The sequence below is a fragment of the Anas acuta genome, chromosome 5, assembly GCF_963932015.1.
Source record: "Anas acuta chromosome 5, bAnaAcu1.1, whole genome shotgun sequence".
In the NCBI taxonomy this organism is placed as follows: domain Eukaryota; kingdom Metazoa; phylum Chordata; class Aves; order Anseriformes; family Anatidae; genus Anas; species Anas acuta.
Window position 1 is genome coordinate 34,998,819 of NC_088983.1, and position 22,564 is coordinate 35,021,382.

Sequence of the window (22,564 nt, forward strand, 5' to 3'; positions counted from 1 at the left end):
TATTGGTGGAGCTGCATAATATTTAAAAAAACAGCATTTTTTTCCTAATGCAATAAAAAAGTATATCTCCTGCACTCTAGGAAAGCTGTTCTACAGCATCTCTAAGGTGAGAGATTGTTGTAGCAGCCTAAGCTCATGTATTTGGTAACTTTTGGGGTCCTACTGTGCTTATTTCACTCACCTGACACTCTGACCTTGTTTGCTTTTAATTTAGGGAGGGATTAAACATTATTTATTCTGCTTGTTTATCAAGCAAGCATGGTTTAAGCTAATATGGAACTGTGGCTTTAGTCTTGCTTTTGGAGTCTATAATGACTGGTGAATGCATTAAAATAATAGATACTTCTTCAGTCCAGGGATGTGGATGTTTAATAACTGAAATTAGAGCATATTGTCTTTCTTTTTCTGCAGAACACAAAGTGTAAAGCCAATCAAGCTGAGACTTTAACATGTCCTCCACAGCCATGTTACTGCACTACCACCAGAGCAGCTTTGATTTCTCTGGCAATGCTTTCCCCCCAAAGAGCTATTATTCTCTGTCACTCCCTCTTTGCTGATCCAGCTGAGAATGGTGGTACAGAAAATATTGAACTTGAGTTGGATCGACTGCCTGAACTGGCTGGCTTTGTGGCTATGCAAACGTTACTGCTCGTGCAGGAGGAGGAGGCTGTGACCACTCTTCTCCAAAGCAGCTCTCTTAGTTTTGCCGAAGCTTGTCAAGATCTTGGCAGTTTACGCTGGGGCTGCAGTGGTACTGCCTCCTCCTTGCCTATGCATCTTCCCCTGCTGGCATGGGAGTCTTTGCAGCCATGAGTTAATGTCAGGGAGTTACAGGGCTGGTGTAATGAATTGCTTTTTTGCTTTGTTAGGTTTTGGCTGGATCATGTTTCTGAACTGGCTGCCCGTTGAGTGGGTGAGGAATAGGGTGGGAGATGGGGCCGTAGTAGTTCTGACCTAAATTTGTTTGAGCTTCTCTGGAACTGTACCTTTCCATCAAATGTTTTGGGTTAATAAAGACCTCTAGGAAGCTGTTTTGTGTTGGCTTGGCTGGTAAAAACTCAAACTGGAGAGTGTTCTTCTGTTTTTCTCAGCTGACATGTTGGTGTGGGTGGTGACAGTAACAAGGGGAGGGTGAGGAGCTAGGGCCAGGCTGAGGGCAGTAACCTTGGACTGACACAGCCGTGTATGGAAGAGGAAGTTTGTTCTCACCTTAATTGTGGCATCCATCAAATACCCGTTTTGAACTGATACTCTTTTCAGTGTGCACTTAAAGCAGATGTTGCATCAGAAACAAGAAAACTTTCGTAACAAACAAGATCAGGAGGATTATTCCGCTGTGCAGGAGGCAGTGCTCTTTTTTCACTGTCATTGATTGAGACTTGAGCTGATAAACTCGCAAACGCTGATAGGCTGCCATCAGTGTGGAAGTACAAATGGCATTGTGTCACGTGAAAGCGCAGTTACACATTCATCCAGAGTCCTTTCAACTGAGTTGGAAGAGATGCATCCATGAAAACCTGAACCGCTCCGTTCGGCGCTTGTCTTTACAGAGTAATTCGGTGTGGAGCCGTGATGTTCTGCAGTGATCACAGCTGATGTTTCTGGAGAGTGATTTACACGCCTTCTCTTGGTGCAGTGTTGTGACGGGAAGTGTGGCAGGACAAACGATTTGTGTATGAGCCCAAAGCAGGAGTAGGGCTGTCAGAATGTGAAGGTACTCTTGGGGAAAATGTGCAGCCGTGGCAGAGTTTGGGAGGCAGAAACAACTCCTTGGCTTCCTTGAGTGCTCAATCCGTAGGGTTCTTGGGTTTTGGTGTTGAAGGCAGAGCCAAAGTTCTTCGCCTTCTAAGTGAAATGCTGGTGTCAAATACAGTGTTTTAAAGCTTGGACTGAGCTGTCTGGAATTTTTTCTGGTTACTTTTCCTTTTCTAGGAAGCAACAATCTGGAAATTCCTGATGAATTGGGTTGTAAACAATATTCTCTAATAAACTCCCAGGGCATACATAAAGATTAATCAGAGCTGCTTTTTGTAGGTACTTAGTCATTGGCTTGGGCTTCTTTATTGGGCACAGATCTGGAATTACGAGTACTATGGAGGCTTTTAAGAGAAAAACGTATACTGATGCGCTTGGCCAGAACCACTTCTACCATATTTTAACCATACTTGATCTGAATGTGACCACTTCTATTCAGTTTATTTTTTCCAAGGGAAAAAACAAAAACAAATGTTAAGGGTCCCTCTTCTACTTCTAATGTTGTTTAAACTTGATTAGCACTGTTCTAGACTGTGACTGGGCTTCACTCTTAACAGGGAACTGATTTTTAGTGTTTTTTTTTTTTTTAAGTTAATTTCTGTAACCTGCTAAGACCAGAGATGCTCTGATTCTTCCGAGGTTGTGCTGCTTGCTGAGGGGCAGAACTGAGCATCTAAGTGCCAAACTCCCTAGTTACTCAGTTTACCTTGCAAGCCAGTGCTTCGTGGCTGCTACTCTTGAGTCTTTGGTTAGCTAATGTCTTTGTGCATTGATCTAAGACTTGGAGTGAGGATAGTCTGCTTTCAAAGGCATTAATTCATCAACTGTTAAAGATCTGTGGAGGCATGGGAATTAGTTCCTGGTACAGAGGAATGACACAAATGGAGCTTGGTTCCCAGCTGAGGTAGGCCAGGCCTCACTTTTTAGTAACTAACGGTAAAAGCATTGGGCTTGTATTTTACTTTGTGTGCATGGTATGAGAGGAAAGAAAGCATGTACCTTCCTTCTAATATGTTTAACAGAAATCATCTAATCTTGTTCTTGGATTTTTTTCTGGAACTCTATAGCATTCAGACAGTTTGAAGCAAATTGCCAAATACCACGGTCCCTAGAAACTTCATTATTGGCTTTCCTTTTTTCTCCAATGTGTGTTTCTTTCTCAAGGTAATAACCTAAATTCTGTGGAGAATAATCACTGGATACTCTTTGTCATAAAAACAACAGTTGGTCCTTGGATTGTACAGTCCGCTGTGGTGCCACGGAGCTGTACAGGCTCTGTGCTGGGGATGCGACCAGCCGGTGCCTCAGTACTGAGAGGAGCCATGTGTTTTGCAGCCTTTTCCCCTGGTGTGGATGGCTTTACTAACATGTTTTTGTAAAGCAAGTACCTTTTTTTTTTTAAGGCTGGTTGCTGTCAAAGCTTGCTTCATTTGATCTTTCTGCTGCCTGTTTTTTGTTTATGATGAGAAGGGATGCTGTTTGTACAAAGCCTGTGAGGCTTAACTTCGTCTAAAATGCCTGAGAGAGAAGTTAATCATGATCAGGGTGGTGGTAGGCATAGTGGTCTGTGCTTGATGCAGAGTCCTTCATGGATCTTCCCAGTGTTCCCCATCCATGCAGTCTGCCTCTGCGTTGGGTTGCCCCTGTCAGGTTCAAGCCCATCACTGCTGTCCAGTTCCTTCACCCAGCTGGACGCATCATGTCTAAGAAGTAGTCTGCTCGAGGACCTCACGCAGACCAGCTGTTACAGATTTCTGTGATACTGGCTTTGCTTTTCAGGTTTGGGCAGATAATTATCAATACAGGGGATTTTCTGGATTTCCTTCCCCCAAAAGCAAATTATCAGTCGTCTTGTTAATGGTTAGAGGTAATTGTTCACTATCTTCTCTTAATTGCCCTTGAGCATTATCACAGGTTAATATTAAATGTGCAATTCTGTTTGGGGCCATAAATTTTGGTGTTTTTTGCATGGGTTAACATATCTACATGAAAAACGTGTTATCCTGTGTTTTTTTTATCTGGATTTCCATGGGGTAGCTTCAAAAGTGTCATGACATTTGTGTTTATAGTATTTACGTATTAGAATTGCTGTTTTCTTGAATTGCATGAATTTATTCTTTTTTTCTGAGGCAATTTGTTAATTTAAAGGTACATTTCAACTGTGCTATGCATGTATATAAATACATGGTTTAGAATGTAAATACATTTAAACTGTGCTATGCCTATGTAAAGAAAGTGGCCTGTAAAAAGCCATTCAGCCTGGGCAAGTGGTCAGCCCCGGGTGTTTCTTGGTAGCAGAAAGTGCAAGGGAGGGAAGGATTGCAATTTAATCAGCCTACATCTTTTTTGTCCAGATAGTTATCCATATCCTTCCATAAAATGCTTGTTTTAAAAGAGCCTTTCTGTATTTGATCATATATTAGTCATCTAAGCATTGTTTTAGATTTAATACATGCAATTGGTGAATAGATGGGAGTGTCTGAATTCTCTGGAAAACCCCATGGCTGCCTTTTGGTTCAGGGCATGGTGTTACGATAAAATCTGAGCTGCTTATCGTTTCATTTACATGTCTGCAATAGGGTTATGCAGAGTCAATTTTCTCTTTAGGTTTTGTTTAGGCAAACTGTGACCAGCTGGCTGAGGTGGTCTAGGGACTTCTCTACCCACTTGTAGTGAATGGCACAGTCACTGCTTTAGGGCATTCCTGTGCTGGCCCCAGGAAGGGTGCAGTGGTGCATCAACAACTTGTAGGTTTTCTCTTGGCCTTTTACCAACCTGAATGCTCTCTCTCTGATTTTCATAAGCAGTGCTCAGTCTGAGAGCCTTCCGAATAAGGTCACTGTTATTTTTTCCACAATAGGGTGATACTGAAGTTCGTGATTGTTCAAAGACACTAAAGGAGAGCTTGAAAGGTTAGTTTGGCACAAATTTGAACAGCCAAAATATTTATATATTTCTTTGTTGTCCTGTGAGGTAGCATATGCCTCTTTAAAAAGGTGTGTGCTTAGTACTAGGTGAAAGTTTTCCTCATCTTTTGAAGTACAGAATTTGTACCTCAAAAATGACTATTTTTGCTCGAATGCACAATCTTAGCTAGCCATTGATACAGACATAATGCCCTTTCATGTTGGTTACCTCGTGTTTCAGACACAGTCTTGTATTTCCGTTGTATTTTCAGTCGTGCTAACTTATTATCCGTGTAATGGACATCATTCACTTTGCATGTGAGAGTTTGTTCTCAACATAATTGCATACAGATAGTGTTTTCAGTATCTTGCCTGTGCACAAACTAGGAATATAATTTGGGCTGGAAAAATCCATGTGGCTTGTCTGCCTACGGGATTTGTTAAAATTAAGCTAAGGACCCAATTCTGCAAATCTTACAGAGTAAACAGTATTCGTCATTCAAGTGGAAAAAAAAAAATTGGCTCCAGCACGTGGCAACTTAGCAGTTGTTAAATTAGTGTTTTAATGCTGTAGGTTTAGTTCCTCCCTCTTTCTGTTCGAGGCAGGCAGAGCTGAGGTATAGAGGTGCAGTGAACACGGTGAGGTCATGTGAACTGTGGAAGCGTTACCCTTGTTTTAAAAATACTAAGGGTAATGAAGATGATGATCTAATTTATTTATGAAATCTAGGGCAAAAAATCTGAGTCAGTCTTAATTTCCTTATTCCTCAATTTCCTGTCTTAATTTCTTAATAATGAACTGCAATGCTTTGCTGTGAACGAGCATGTTCACTTGGTTGGAAAGAAGTTTTCTGCAGAACGGCCTGCCGTCTCCTATTAGATGTTGTCTCTGATCTGCGGGAATTTGGTTGATTGGCTGGTTTATTGCTCTCTTTTTCTTCCCATGTTTCAGAAGAAAATATTTTAGCCATGTAGAGGTAGGAAGCTTTGTGGAAATACGATGTATCCTGGAGTGGTCCAAGATGCTGGATTGTCACTGATCTCCCGTCTTGCTTGATGATGGCTAACCTTCTTGCACTGCTCAGTTGCAGTTCAGGATCCCAGGACTGTTGGAGTGTATATTTCTTCCTTGAATCGGTTCTTGCCCAGAATGGTTCTCTATTCTTGCAGGCTGGCTTGTTTTCCAGACCGGTATTATTGGGTGGTTAGTTGTCACTCAGCTCCTCAGGTAAGGCCCTGACTAAATAGTAAGGATCCACACTGGGTTGTCACCTCATGCATTTGAGATCTAGGAGCTCAGCTTGACAAAAAGTATTATTTTTTTCCATGTTTGTTTTCAACAGGATCAGTTCCCTTTTTCTGCTTCTGCAAGCCCTAGAACTGGAGCTTTGGGTGGGGGAGCAAGAACAGAGGGGCTGTGCTGTTGTTAAAAGGAAGTGACATGGATCCGGTGCGTGCTGCCAATGAGGCTGTGAGCTAGTTTGTTCTGGAAGTGGTCCTGCCTGCGTGCCTCACCCTCACAAGGGTCCACCTGAGGTGAAGATTGTGCATTTGGGAGCTCTTTACATGGAGTTTCTTCTAGATGCATAAAGGATCTCTGCATAGGAGAGAGGCCACCAATAACTTGGTACAGGTGCTTCTTCAGTAGAGAGGGGTCTATAGCTCTGGTCTTATGAGCAGTCAGCTACGGGTTGTCTTGCTGTAGGAAATGTGTTTGTATGATGAGAACACAACTCATAAATGAGATGAGGTCTCAAATTCATCCATGAATGTAGATCTTGTCATTACTACACCGTTATCTTCCTTTATGCTTCCAGTAGATGGCAAGATGTTATCTGAACCAACTGGATTCTGTTCTTCGCCTCGCTCCTTGCTCCCGCTATAGTGTATCACAATCTAGTGGTCAGACGTTAGTTCAACCTGCTCACGTAATAACCTTAAAAGTAGGGATTTCTGCAAGTAAAGGCTGCCCAGCCCTCTAACCGCAGGTAACTGATAGTAACTGAATGGACGTCTTGCTTTCTGCAGCGTTAGATCAAGTGGGAGATGGAACCAGTCGGTGTGGCCAGAATGTAGGCAAATGCTGAAATGTTTGATGAGGTGATTGTGAAGATACAGTTGCATCTTGCCAATTATAAGGTTACCTAAGGGGAAAAAAAATCTAGTCCTAAAATCTTAATTTCTTTAGATCTTCAACAATGAATGGAAAACTTCATTGCTTAAAGGAGCTAGGCTGTGGTGTTGGGTTTTTTATCCCCCTCGCTTATACGTGATTGCCTCTGGCTCCAGTTATATCTGAAAATGTACAAACATGCTTATTCCAATCTCCTTAATGTGGCTTTTACATAAATGATTGTTTGTTATCCAGTTTACTGCTTTGGTGTTTGGTTTTGGTAAATTCTGCGTAAGCTCCCTTTCTGCTTTCAAAGATGGTCTTTCAACTTTCTAACGCGCGTCTTTCTGCTGTTTGCCTTTTAGCTTCATGAAATAATTAACGATTTATTTACTCGACTATTTGAGATGACATTATATCCGGTCTAGTTCTGTGCAATGAGATACTGGATCGATCTGCTGTGATTTGCTGTCCCTGTTTGTTCATTGGGAAGGGGCTGGCATCGTATCACCCCCAGGACTGCTGATCTGTTGTAAAATAGCTGTAGCCACGGTACTGTGAAATTCATGCTGGAATTAATTCCTTCTTCCAGAACTTTTTTTTTTTTTTTTTTTTCAGATATACCTTGTTACTTCTGTGAATATCACCAGCAAAACCTTTGTTTGTTTCTTTGTTTGTTTTTGGACTGTGCATTCCTTGGTTTACCATGTGGTGTGGTATTCATAAGGCAGGTACGGCTGGCGAGGCCTTAAAACAATACTGTCCTAAAGCTGCAGGCATAATTCTTGGGACATATTGTTTACAGAAAGTGGGGAATGGTGCCAGTACAAAATATGCTGGGAATTGCTTCTCCAGACAGCTGTTTTCATGGAACTGTGAATAGCTCTTTCGCTCAGGACTTAATAGCTCATAAGGCATGAGTAAAGCAGTTTGTTGCATCCTGGTCATTCTTTGCTCTTTGTTTCTTTTAGACACATCAAAATGATTGAAGATGATCAATTTAGGGAAGTAGCAAGGATGGTCTTTTTTTATTTCCTCAGAGTACCAAAGTAAATGTTCTCCCCTTTTAAAGGCAAACAAATAGTTGTTACCGTATCAGGTGTCACTCACGAGGTATGTGTTCAAATTCAATGTAGTCTTCTTTTTTTTAATTAAAAATAATAAGAAAAGATACCATTCCAATAATTCTGGTATGGCATTGGCATTCATCTCATGTAGGCTTAGGTGCTAAAGCAAGCCCCGTTTCTGTAGTGTTAGTTATCACATTATTCTGTGTTTACTTTAGGGACCTCATTATCTGCTGTTTTAAGTTTGGAAGTGGATTAGAGGAGAGCCTAGATCTTTATTCTAATTCTTTCCTTCCATGCAATTTGGAAGTTGTTTTTATTTCTTTCAAAAGATGGGAATTCATGGCCTGTCACCACCCTCATACATCTGTATTCCCAGTATTTGCAAAACCAAGACAAGTGTCTCTAATGTACATTATTTTCCTACAGTTATAATTCTTTAGTGGAGTTTGGATCGTTTAAGCTCAGATACTTGGAAAATATGTGCGGTGGTTACTGTTTAGACTGTCACATACTTCTTTACTCTGTGCTGTCCAGACAAAATTAGGGTAGCTCTTCACAGTTAACTCCTTTTCTGTGACTCATCCTTCTTGGAACAGAGATATCATTTACTGTTTATCTGAAAGGCGTCACAATAGTTTCTTCTAATGCGCTTGAAATTCTCCTTTATTTGGTAATAAGTCTACATTGTCTAGTGGCCTTTAACCAGGTAGCAGAACTTCTCTTTAACTGTGACTAGCAGATGTTGTAAGATCAAAAAATCAGGCTAACAAGAAGTGGGAGAGGCAGGACTGCAGCAGATTTTATAATTCTTTGTTCAGTCAGTGAAATAAATCCAGTCTGTAGGTTTGATTCAAAACAGAATTCTTGTGAAGAACGTTTTAAGAAGGATGTGAATGTTGTGAAGACTGTTGAAGAAAATTGCAAATTCTTAGTCTATTTTGCAAATTAAAATAACACTCTGTGGTATGGAACTGCTTTGTTGAAGGGGAAACTGGTTGATGCATCTTCCTTCTATTCTGTCCCCAAGAACTTCAAGAGGAAAGATAAAATTTTACTTTTTTTAGTAAAAGACAAACTTTTTTAGATCTGATTTTATTTTATTTTGTTCTACGCATCTCCTATTTGGTAATGTTATTTGGTGTTATGTCTAAAAAACTTAATTCTGCTACTTCATTCACTTTTGGGTTTCTGGCATGTCAGGCTCAGGGCTGAGTCACGTTTTGATTTTTTGTTTTGATGCACAGTGGAAAGTTATGCATGCGAGAAGGCCATTGAATACATTGAAAAGTATTTACTGCTCAGTCTAGCAAATAAACCAGACAAGACTCAAGTGCTTTCTAGGGTTAAGGTGCCACACTGTAAGTTGCAAGATGCCCATAACCCCTGGAATTTATGGGTTTAAGCCTCATTTGAAGTTTATAACATTTCTGTGGTTCACAGGTCGTTCCTTCTAAACTACCACGGAAGGAGGTAGTAGATGAGCCTCTAGGCAGCATTATGACATTCAGAGAAACAGCCCAGAATGTGAGCTGTAAGCTCAAAATTGAATTTCCCCAGATAATTTTGTTGGCTAACAAGTATTTTTCATCCTGGCAGTGACACTACTTGGGAAGTCCAAGGGTGGCCCTTGTTGTCTCATGAATTTTCAACGTGTTTGCCACCACTGGAAGAAGTGGTCTCGTTGCTGATCACGTTTCTGCAGCACCTGTGTTGTTTGACTCCTTGATAAAACCATAGCCACTCATTAAGCCAGCAGGAAATTAAAACAGAAAAAGAAGTGAATCTTTTGTGCTGGTGTGAAGAGCAAAATCATCTCTAAGTTGTCTGGTAAATGCTGCTGTAAGGGAAAAAGGGAACTAGGAGGAGCAATGGGCAGTTGAATTGGCAGTGGCATCTCCTGCAACCTGGTCTTAAACATGACCAGGATCCTAGCTTCCTTCAGGCCAGGTCCTCCAGTGCAGGGAATCAACAAGACCACTTGCAGCTGGTAGCTGAAACTAGCTCTGATGCCCGTGTGAAAGGGGTGTGCTGCTGATTTTGGGGCGATTGGAGACCAAGAAGGTTGTTTATGTTTTGGGGGAGGAAGTTGCACAAAGCAGTAAACAAAAACGGAGTTGCCTGTGCAAAAGTACAGTGTTTCAACTTTGAGAGGTAAGTGCTGTATGTCAGTTCTTCAAGGATGTTTTTCATTGCAAAAATGGAATACAAGATTTGCTGGACTAGAGAGGCGGGAAAGGGCAAGCATGGCCTTCAGGCCTGTCTCTCAGGACACTTCTGACTGGGGGAAGGTAGAAGTCCTGGGGACTGGATATGGGCTTCTTTTTCCCTTTGTGCATGGGTGTATCACTGATACTTGGCACGTGGGTTTTCATTTTTGAATGCGGGTTCCTTGGTCATGTGGAAGGTGGGCTGATGTTAGGAGAGGAGTGGTGAGTGAGTGCCAGCTCTGAGGAGATCTGTCAGGTGCCTGAGCTCGTTAGCCATGGCTAAAGCCATCAAGTTTTAGGCCTGTGGGAGCCAGGTGGCTTAGAGAACTTCACTTACACAAAACCTTGAGCAATGGTAGACTTAAGCCATGAGAGGAAGGAAGTTACTGCTTGTGGGCCCTGAGTGTCTGTTTTCATCTCCCCCCTGTTGCTGGCTGCCATTCTCTGTGTTTCTGAGGAGACCTGAGGCGAGCCTTTTGTCTGTGTAGCCTGCCTGGGAGACCTCAATTATTTCAGGAACTGCCCCTTACAATGCTGAGCTCAGTGAGCATCGATTTTTGAGACGTGCTGTAATGGAAACAAGTGCTAATATATAGGAGTTTTTGAATGTTCTTGATTTAATCGGTTCCTGCCTTCAGGAAGACTGAATTGCATCTTGGTAGGATTTGTATTTCCGTGCTTGAAACCCCGAGGTACTGTGTGTGCAGGTGCGGTTACTTTCCATAATTGTTGAGTATGATCTGTAAAATCCTGTGTTTTACTACTTAGAAGTGAGAAACCGTTGAGATTTTCTATCTAATGCATTACAGGCTATGGCTGTGACACAGTTACTCTGTCACTGTTCCGTGTTACTGAGGTATGAACTCAGTGCCTTTAAAGTTAATTTCCATTTCCCTGTATTGCAAAAGGCTGTAGCAGTGCCAGGGGCCACATCCAGCCTGGGAACGTTGTCACCACTCGCCAGGGCTCTGAGTTCCCAAACAGCTCTGCCGAGAGCACGGGATTTCTGAAGAGCTGTTAACTTGCAGCAGCCTGTGAGAGGAAACCTGAAGTGTAGCTGAGCTCAACTGAATTTGAAAACGCACTGCATGGACCAGTTATTATGAGGTAAACACCTTTGTATTTATGGAAGAGCTAAAGAATTCTAGCCATGAAAGAAATGTTGTATGATTATAGACTCAGTAAGATTTATTTGGGTAGGAGGAAGTGTTTAATTTTAGTTTGCTCCAGCCAACTTTCTGTAATACTCTGTGCTGCCAAATGCCAAGCTGAATCACTGTTTTTAAACGTTATTTCAAAGTAAACTTGCATTATACCTGTAACTTAGCAGAAGAAACTGAATATTAAGTGCACTTTGGTCTGTTTCCCTGGTAAAGATGTCTACTTTGTTTATTCAGCTATAACTTAGCACTTGATCCTTAACATTTGCCTGGAATTTTCCCACTCCGTTAGTTCGTAGTCTCTTTTTCTTGAGTGGTGACTGAGTGTTGCTGTGTGCAAGTCTGCCTTGCTGAATAGGCAGCAAGCAGCGGAGTTCAAAATATGCAGGTTCCCAGTTTGTCTAGCTCTGCCATGAGGATGGTCAGTCTAGAAAATTAATTGGGTTATATATGCTATAAGGTTTGGTTTTGCCCCAAACTTCCCAACATAACTGTTCTAGGTTATTAACCATGGTGTGTATGGTTTTGCATCCATACTAAAGTCCAGGTGCTTTTGCCATTGAAACATTGTCATCTGTTCCTATTCTTTGCTCTACAAACCTCTAAATTTGTTAGTATTAGCAATTTACTGATAGGATACTATTTGGGCTTGAGTTATAGTCAATTTTGAGAAATAAGAGTATATAATTCTTTCTCCTCTTTGTTCTGGTGCATGACACCAAGTGAGCAGTTTGTTTGCTGTGGCACAGCTGTGATTTTTGTCTGGAGGAGTTGTCTGTTTTCCTACAAGATATTACTGTAAAGGAGATCCAATGACCTGTGTATATGTGTTGGGTAAAGCTTATTTTATGGCAGAAGTAATGAGGGGTTATTTGTATGATGGTGTCTTCAAAATTAAATGTTCTAGTGTTTCTAGAAAAGCTCTACCAGTTTTTCAAATAACTTGTAAGTCCCTATGTGTATCAGAGACATGAATTCCAAGCAAAGCAGAATCAGGTATCCTGTCCCTGTTTTGCTGGATACAAACTTCAAAATTCTTTCTGAATGTGGCAAATAGCTTTTGCACTGTTTCATGAAACTGAGTTTTTAAAAAATTATTATTTTTTACATGCCTTGATGTCCTCGTAGTTTATATACATGGGTACAAGGGTTCTGCTGCTTGGTGCCACAGTGAGCTGCCTCAAAGTGAGGTATGAGCCTTGTGTTTAGGTAGTGCTGCAGAGAAGCCTGAGCCTGGGGAGAACTATGAATAATGGATGCCTTTGAGCACTGTTTGATGCAAAGGAGGTGTTAGGACAAAGTAAGTGATTGATGATCCAAGCTATTTATTGACATCCTCTATCCTGCAATGATTACTTGTGTAACTCATCTGATTTTCTCAAATTATAGTGAGGATGAATTGTCTTCCATGAGTTGCCTTCAGTCCAGCTGGTTATCCAATTTGTTTAACTCTGACAGCAGTTATTTTAGATTCTGACTTGTTTTGGTGCTACTTCTCTCAGAACAATCTGTTCACTATGAATGTGAACAGGTTTCTTTCAAAGTGAAGTGTCTAACAGAAATTAAACTAGGAAAAAAGGCTGAGAACCTTCAAAGTGAGAATAATGTATATTAGCAGAGACAACGTGTGAAGGCTTTTGGAGAACAGTTCTTTGATTCTGAAATAGTGTGGACTGAAAAAGTCCACCTTTTAAAAGTTGATATGGAAAGTTTTTTTTTTCTTTTCTACTCATTTCATAAGACTTAATCATGATTAAAATTGATTTTCTTGTCAAACCCAGTCTTCCATTATTCCTCATATGGGAAAGTTTAAGAGTTATGAACTTCTAGACAACTTGAAAGGGCAGATCTTATCCTGGAAAGACACACTTTTGTGTTGAGTAGATGAAACAACACTTCCTGTTCATTTCTTAATTGGAAATGCTTGCTCAGAACAGGTAGGGCTTAAGAGGAAGCTTTTTTCCTGGATATGACTTCCAACTCTTGTCCCTTTACATCAGCACCCTTCCTCTCAGTCCCACAAATGCTGCCTGCTGCTGCAAGTTAAAGCTCAGGTGCTGTTTTCAGAGCAATCAATAACCTGTAGGAAGCCTGTGACTGAATTGTGCAAGTGAAGATCTTCCTGCAAAAGCATTGGAGGACGAGGTTGTCTCGTTGCACAGGTGTTTTTCCAGTGAGGCATTTTCTTTTATTGGCACAGAAGTACTGGTTTATACACCAAAGATGTTATTAGCAACACAAGTGGAGGAATGTGTTATCTTGAATAGCAATGTGTCTAAAGTATGTTTTACCTTGCGGTTCTTCGGTCATAAGGTAGGTTAGTATAAAAAATGATCTTGAAGCAGGCAGATATAAGACAAGCTTTTTCTTCCTCCCACGATCTTATTTTAAATTTGATCTCTTTTAATTTAGGGGGGTTAAAAAAATGCATTTGTTCCTCAAGACATAAGGGTGTGTCTAGAAGACACTTCAGGGAGGAATAAAGAACACAAGAAATAAAATAATTAGAGGTTATAGGTAAGCAGTGAAGTCTTTCTATTTAAACAGAAGTAACTTGCTAAGCTTGTGTGGTTTTATTCTTTATGGATCCTGGAGTCACAAGGTCTACCCTGATGCTTTTAAAATCAGCTCTGGATACAGAAGTGAGGGAAGGATCTCACAGTTTTGGTAAGTCACAAGTCTGTAATTTAATTCTGCAATTACTTCAGCCATGCCAGCTGAAGCTCTTCAGGCTTTTAAATTTAGGAGTGCTCATGATTAATCTAACCATTAGAACTTGTGTTAAAATACGTAGATTTAAACACCTAAAATCCCCTGTGACTGCAGCTTTGCTGAGAGCGAGTATGTATGCGTTGAACCAGACAACATGAAAACTGGGTAAGCTAGAAAACAACAATGATGGAAAATGAGTAATGCTTTTCAACTGCCACGACTTAAAATGCGAAGCCTTGTCTGTAGGAACCCTTTAAAGGCAATTTCAACACAGTTGCTAGGAGAGCCTTGGGTCAGTTGTTAGTGGCAGAGATGGAAAAATGGCCATTTCCAGTTTCTCTCCTGAGCCTCAACTCTGCTGGGACTGTAGCAGTGTTAACCACAAGCACCAGCCTGAAATGCTTAAAAGGTGTGTGGTGATAATTTTTCCATTCTGACCACGGGAGAATGGATGCAAGCTGACACTCCCAAGAGAAGGTATTTATTAGCAGACTTGAGAGCTAGCCTATTAATAAATGACAACATCAACTTTCAGGAAAAGGGATTTCTTTCTGGATGAGTAAGTTGATTTTAGGGACATGTATTTGTCTTAATAGTACAAGTAAACAAACATGAAGCCTTTGTCTCTGGATACGTTTTATAACAGACTTCCATTCCTTGTGCAGCTTTCAGTGACAAAATAGAAATTTAAAAAAAAATAGCTATAGTAGAAAGAATAGAAACGTCTGGAAATTGGGTAATAACTGATGCTGAAACAATTTGGTATTTGCTGTTCTTACATTTAGCACTTTTGGAACAAGCAATTTGCAAAATGTTTATTTACCAGTAGAAGTTGAATTCCTAAGTCCTGTAGACTTGTGGAGGATCTCCTTGCTTTTGCAGTCAATGGTTATGGAGGCAGATTATCCTTTACAGGAACGTAATCTGTAACATAGCTGAGACATACTTGACTAGTAAGGTACAGAACTGGTTGTATTTAGTCATCATCTCTTCCATTGTGCTCTTAAACTTGAAGGCAATTTAGGTGTCAAGAACAGAAGAGGCTGAGTTTCTCACAGGTTTTCTTTGCTTTGTTAAACTAGGCATTCTTTAAAATGTGTATTCAAATGAAGGACTAAGACAAGGCCTAGCAATTACTAGTAACGCAATAAAAAGTACCACGTTCCAGTTACGTACAAGTGTTCACGTAAATCCATATTAAAACAATCTCTTCTGCTTTTCTGCCTTAATTATCTTAATGAAGGCAGACATCAGTTGCTTTGAAACTGTGTGGTGGTTCAAGTCTTTCAAAGGTTTGTTCTAATAACCGGGGGAGGTTGTTGCCAAAGTCCAAAAGAAATTGTGAAATGCAGTTTATAGTAATTGAGGTAACGTGTTTTAAGCTTTTTTTATGAAATCTACCTAGTAGAAAAACTACTGGCTTTAGGAAAAACTATTGGTGCTAGGGCAGTCACAAACCGCACAAAGGAGGACAGACTTCTCAGGTTCCAAGTGGAAAAGATTGTCAGCACTAACAAACCCTACAGATCTGGATTTTGTTTGCTCTCCTGGGGATATTAACATGTTTTTGGTGCAGTGGAGTAAAAGTCTGAGTTTACAGGCTGTAGGTTATCCTCTGTGCTTTCTGAAAAAAATCTGCTGTAGGTTACTGCTCGTTTAATCCTGGTATGTTAAGCTAGCGGTGGCTGCTGTACTTTGAAGCCTGCTGGCTATAGCAAAGATAGCCAGCTATTAGGTTAGGGTCCAAAACCAGCCTTTAAGATGGATTTAAGATCTCTCCTTTTTAAAAAAAAAAAGTGTTTATTTTTTTCTTCTGAACCTTTGTTATGGCTAAATATAGCCAATACTTGTTTTTCTGTTGGGACTTTCTCTGGATTGCTGAGCAGTAGATGCAAAGTCAACTGAAATGCTGCAAGTCTATTAGCTAGTGCTTATTACTGTGCCTCCAGACCAGTGATGCCTGCAGGTCCCAGCTGGGCTGTGCAAGCACAGCTGCTGCTCTCAGGCTCCGTGCAGAATTACAATTTCCCCCCAGAGCTGGTTGTGTGCAGAGCAGACTTGTGTGCTGTGGTGCTGCTCTGGTCCTCTTCAGCTGCTGCACAGCGCTGGGCCTGTCACAGAGATGCTGCTGCCTTGTGTAGAGCTGCTCTGGATGTGTCTTTTCACCGGGCTCCCTGCCTGCTTTTGCTCCTTGCAGGAGCTGGGGGAGGCGAGAAGGGGTTGTTGCTGAGGTGTGTGCTGTGCTGGGTCCCTGCTGGCTCCGCACCGCTGCTCAGCATGGGGCTGGAGCTGCACCCTGCTGATCCCCTGAGACCCTAGGGACGCGTGGGGAGCCTCTGTAGCTCCTGGGCTTTAAGAGCAGCGGATCTGAGCTGACTCAACTTGGGTGGGTCCCAGGCTTTGTTGCCGGGGTTAATATGCTGCTGTAGCTCAGCCTGCCTTTGTCCTAGGTAATGAGAGTCTGTCTCTTTGTATTGATTCAGTCTGCAAACAGTGACTGTGTAAAAGCGGGTCCCAAGCTTACAGCGTTGTCCACTCTCAGATGGTGCAGCTGCCGTAACTCTTTTCCCTTCTCTGCTGGAGAAAGAAAACAAACTTTGCATTGTGGTATCTCCTCTTCATCTAAAGGCTCCTTCAGTTTAAAGGAGTTGTATTTCTGTACTGGCAGAGCGCTGCAGCACTCGTTTCCTTAGCTCTGTAAAGCTCTGTGGTGTGGAATATGTACTTCAGCACATCTCCAATTGAAGTAATCTGTTTCTAGAATACTTTAAGTAACTAAAGCTTTAAAACAACAACAACAGAAGCAAACAAAAGCCTAGCAGCAAAAACAAATCGTTAGACTTTTAGTGAAGTGTCTTTTAGTCCAGCGTTTGAGTCACGGGTAAGGCTCTGTTTAATTACAAGCTTTGTGGGACCTGCAGTACTAATTTATCAAAATTTGATATAATTAACACCTCTCATTGTTTCAGATGTTTGGGATTCAGGCTAGAGTACAGGTGCTGTGCTAGGTGCACATTTGCCCTTTGCCTGTACGGAGCACATCTCAGGTGCTGGCCTTTATGAAACTCCCTATCAAGATAGTAAGGTACAGAGTTCCCGTGTTGTCTGGAAGAAGGACCCTGGTACGCATAGAGTAAGTTCTTATCTGAAGGTCCAAGTGTGTTTGGGAAGATGTCCTTAAAGAACCTGGCCAGTTACAGTACTTTTTTTTTTTTTTTGAGGAGTAATGCTTAAGAAGTGCTTAGAGAGAAGAAAGAGTTCGTCATATGTAAAGGCAAACCGAATTTGGCCTAGTGGCATTAGGGCACCAGGTTTGTTATCTCAGCATGGGTCTCTGCTTGCCACCCCACCCCAGCAGAAAGGAGAAGGGAGGCACCTTTAAAATGTGACTCCAAAGTCTTGTCTCTGGTGTGCAGACATCCACTCCTGTCTCTGCATTTCCCTTCTTGATGTTTAGATAATGCCGGTGTTGAGTGTTTTTTTCCCTTCTTTTACTGTCTTTCCTTATGTGGTAGCATTTCCAACCACACTAGTGAAATCTAATTGCATATCTTTTATTAGGCTGACCTATATTCTAGTTAGAAATAAGATGCTATACAGTTTCTTTTGGTGACGTCTATGGTAAAAGCTTACACAAAATAGACCTAAATCAGCAAAGCCATGTTTTGTTAGAACTGTAGCTTATGCTTGTTTTTCTTTTTATTAAAACTTCAAATATTTGATTCACCTCATATGCTGTTGCAAAGTATTTCAGTGGCCAGAAGTATGCTACAAGTATAAGTCTAGTATCAAATGACAGCTACTTGATCTAGAAGGGGGGGAAAAGAAAAAAAGATGAAAAGAAGCTTGAAGTCTTTGTAATTTAGATTATGATCAAGTTGTTACTTCATTTTCTGTTACATATTTCATAAGTCAATTATCCTGAGTATAAGGACTTGGTTTTTGTGTGTGTGGAATGAAGACTTAATATTACAAAGCTTGCTTTAAAACATGGATACCAGCAATGTGAGCAATGCTTCAGTGATAAATGTGATGGAGACGCAGTGGTTATGCTGCTGATAGCTCTTACCCTGTTCACATGTTCCTTCTATTACTTGCAGCATCCTGTACTCACCTAGTCCTTGCTCTCTTCTCAGTATAACTGGAATCCAAGGTAGTCCCTATAATGGAAACTTACTTTATATTCTTTCGTGAGTGTATACATCGTATGTTTGATTTGTCATAACACATACTGAAAAATCACTCTAAGAAGGAATCTGTCAATGTAACTAGGCCTTCGCTACCTCTGAACTTGTCAGTTGCTGATATTTGCAGATTTTACCATTAATTACTTCTTCCCAGGCATAAGTACAATGCAAGCAGTGTTAAGCCTAAAGCTAATCTCCACTGGACACAAATAGAAGCACCTTCTTTCCCTTTCCCTAGTGGGCTCCTCTTTGCCTTTTAATCCAATTAGTTGGTCACACAAGTAAACATTTAACCCACTCAAATGGAAGATTGCGCAGCTAAAATTTATGGATGCTAGCTTTATTTAACTGTGTGAAATTGTGATGATGAGGGCAAGTTTGTGATTATGAGGTTGCTTGTGACAAACTTGGAGCTTGTGAAAGAGTGAGACTGCACTTTATTTCTATAGTAGTATTAATTAAATTAGTATTATGGAGGTCAGGAAACTTCTGAATATAGAGGAAAAAAAGATTTCATTACTGTATGATCAGATTCATTTTTAAGTAAGTAATATAAGAAACCATGCATAACAATGAGCTTTGAAGCACTTCCTTTAATTTGCTGAGTAGCTGCTATGGCCGTGGCAAGAGGTTCCAAAATGTGAAGCAAACATCTGTGGGGCATTCCTTCTAAAAATATTGTATTTTCTGAATGTCATAGGACTCACAGGAGAAATAGCAGGATATAAAATTTGTCTTGTGGATCTGACTGAATTGTGCAAGTCAAAACTTGTTGTTTCCTCTCTACCAAATCTGAACTGATTCATATTTACTCCAAGTAATGCATAGAATATGTTTCAAATTAGTCTATTTTAAGTTGTTTATCTAAACTTCCCTGAGAGTAGTTTTTAGGAAAAAGGAGTTTAGTGTTGCATCTGAATGTTTAAACATGTTTATTTTTTCCAGAGAAGCTGAGAAACCTATTGTACTTGTCTGCTTTTTTAGTGCAAAGTGTTGTCCAAACTTTTGGCAGTAAAGCCAGAAACAGCAAGCCAGAATCTTTAAAATAATATTTCATTGCATACATCTGAAAGCAGTTTATGAAAAATGTTGTTAGAAACCTCAGATGGCACCCTTCAATTTAAAGGGATAGTAAAGTGACTCATGCTTTAACAACAACAAAAAAATTCCTTAGTGCTTTTTGTCTAGTAATAGGAAAAGGGATTGACTCTGGATATAAAACGCTGACCTTTATTGCATTTGCATTAGCCAGAATTATTAACATTGTATTGTAGAGGCTGTGGCACATTTTTGGCAAGCTGGTACATTCCTCTCTTTCTCTGTTGCTTCCTCCCACTCGAGAGCTTTTGTCTTTCTCCATCTGCTTTTTGAAGAGAAATGCTGTACGCATGCAGACCTTAGGAACTGTAACTTGAGTTTGGGTTTGACGTAACTCTAAATTGTTACCATAAATTCAGACTGCAGAAATATGCAGAATTAGAGCTCTGTTTTCCTATTTAAATAAGAGCAAATATAGTAAAGCTGAAGGATCAGCCTCTAGGAAATTAACTGCCCAGACTTTTGTAACCAATACCCAGCAGAGCTGAGAAACATTTGCTGTGAAAGTTGGTTGTGCCTGCTGTGTGTGTGTGTTTGTGCCGTTTTTCTCGTTTGAGAATGGGCTTCTATGTAAGATGACAGCGGGTTAAAAAAATATTTTTAAAAAGTGTGTGTGTGTGTGTATATACATAAAACAACTTGTCATGGCAATACAAGTGTATGATAGTGATGAAAACTACTGTGATGCTGTTGTTTTTTGTTTTTTTTTTAGCAAATATGAACTTGTTCCAAATTTTTACTCAAAAAAATCAGTCTGTTGGATGAGTTTTTGGGGCAGAACAGTGAAATTTTTTAACATGTTTTTGAAGTTAAACCTATAGCTGTGGATGCCTCTTGGAACATAGCTGAAAGTAAAGACAGTTACGTGCCATGAACTGATACTTTAGAGGCTTCCTATAAGCTTGTCATATGCAAAACCCTGTTAACAAGGTTCAGGGGTGGCTCCACACGCTGCAGGCACATGAGGTCTTTTATGAGCAGCTTTGGAATTTTACATGTGTGGTTGTTACTAAAACAAACAGATAGTAACTCTTCCCCTCTGCCTCTGTTTATATATAGACATACACAGTAATTACAAAGCTTGATTAATCTTTAGGCTGCTTTTTTTTTTACATTTTTAAAAAGGATTCGTAAAAAGCAAAGTTCTCCTTTAAGGAGATACTAAAGTAGTTTAGGACTAATATTTAGGCAAGTAATTGTTTTTATAAAGTTAGTATTGATTTGCTTTAAAGATATTTCCCTATGGCAATTGACATCTGAGGCTGAAGAATTTTATCTTTGATGTGAGAAATGAAGAAAAAAAGAAACCTCACAACCAAAGCAAATCAGCTGAATTTTCACAGCGAAAATGTCTAAAAATGGGACATAAGCAGTAATACTAATTTTCCTTTTTATATCCTCTTCAAATTTTATGTAATGCCTGCAGTAGAAAGTAGGTCTAACCCTTGTTAGGATGAAACAGTAAATTTTTTGCCTGAAATGTTGAGAGGTGACTGTTGTGCTGTGAATGTTGCAGTTTCTCAAGTTTTGTAAGCCTCTGTGGTCTGGAGGGAGGACAGAAAAACATCTGATAACAGCATCCTGCAGGTTTTGGGTCCATCTATGCAGAGCAGCATTGAATCTTGCAGACGATTCATTTCTAACTGAGTAATTGAGGTGCTTGTTATAAAAAGAAAATGTTTCTATATCTGTAGGTTGCATACATCTCTGTGGAGCCAGGTTTCTGGCCGTCATTGTGCTCTTACTCATTGGAAATTGTCATCCATGAATGGCCTTACAGTTGTAGCTATTATCCCTAGTGACAGCACTGCTGAAAAACAAAATAGGTAATAATTTGATGGTGAAAAGCCATCTGGTTACTTTGAGACATAGCTTCTTAAGTGATGGCAAATATTAAAAAAAAAAAAAAAAAAAAAAAAAAAAATCAAAATACTTTCTGTAGGAGATTGTCATGAACGCTCAAATTCTTAAGGGGGCTTCCTCTCCTCTGGGTAAGTGCTGCATCTTGCTGGCTCTTGTCATTTGCAAAGCTGTTCATGTGGCCAAAGGTTTTCAAATATCCAGCAGTCCCACAACCCTTTCAGCTGCATGAAATTCACATTGTTAGTGGTAAGCTGGCTTTATGGCTTTTCAGTCTGATCTGTTGTATAGCCTCTGCTGTTCACTGCTTCTCTTTGCTGCCTTTCACACCTTCAGGCAGAGAAGCTGTGGAGTGCTGGAAGTGCTGTGCCCTCTGCAGTCACTGGGGTTTCCTGAGAAGGACTACTCATTTTGTGCACTTGACTAAAGCTGAGTTAGGGAAACGTTGGTTGGGCAAGTCGTGCTCTTCTTTTGTCCATGTGAGCGAACCAGTTTTTCTTGTTCAGAGGTAACCAGCATAATGTAAAATATCTGTATTTGCATTGCAGTTCCTTCTTTTCCTTTGTAACCTAGTATTTGGGGGATTGTTTTAAGTTTTCCTGCGCTGCTTAAATCAATCTTTACAATTCAAACGGTAAAGCTGGAATGAAACCAACAATATGCTTTGGGAAAGCTAGCAGAAAAATTCCCTTATTCAGCAGGTGAAGACCTCTTATTTCTGTTTTTCCTCTTTATGAGTGTCTGCTGCTGTTTGTTTCCTCATCAGTTGTGCACACAAACCACAGCATGCTCATCTTCAGTTGAATACAGACAGGTGACCTTGCGGAGACTTAAACTGTGGTGTTCAGTAGCATTGTTCTGATCATATCAGTGTTCCTGAAAACAATGGCTATAACACTTGGAGAAATGTGACTTAGCAGAGCTCCTTGGTAGTGCTCAGGAGAGCTATGATGAGCTTGTGGCTGACTTTCATGTCGAAGACCAACCTATGATATTTCTAGCCCTGGAGAGAAATTCCTGGTTAAGGATACTCTGCTTTTCCTTGTATATACTGAGATCTGTAAAACAGAGTAAGAAACTAATATTAGGACCTTAACCTATTGTCCTAGTTCTATTTTCAGGAATGCTGTAATTAACACCAACTCACAGGAAAAGCATTCCCCAAGCTTAAGGTACCGTGGTCTTTCTTCAGACTCGCGTAGCACAAACAGATAGGCTGTACCTTTCTTGTTTGTGTTCGTGATTGCTAGCAATGGCCATTAAATAGAGTGAGATCTGGTAGCAAACGTGGAGACTTGCTTTGGAAAAGAGATGTAATTCTAGGAAATGGTCCACAGTATGGAGGTGATCATTTATGCTAGTTATTCAGCCTTTTCAGTTTTGTAAACTAAATGCCATTTCTTTATAAGTCCAAGTAGCAAAGGACAAGGTGGAGTTGTCCCCAGGTCAGAGAGAGCTCATGAGACACACGGGTAAAAGCGTTCTGCTTTGCTGTG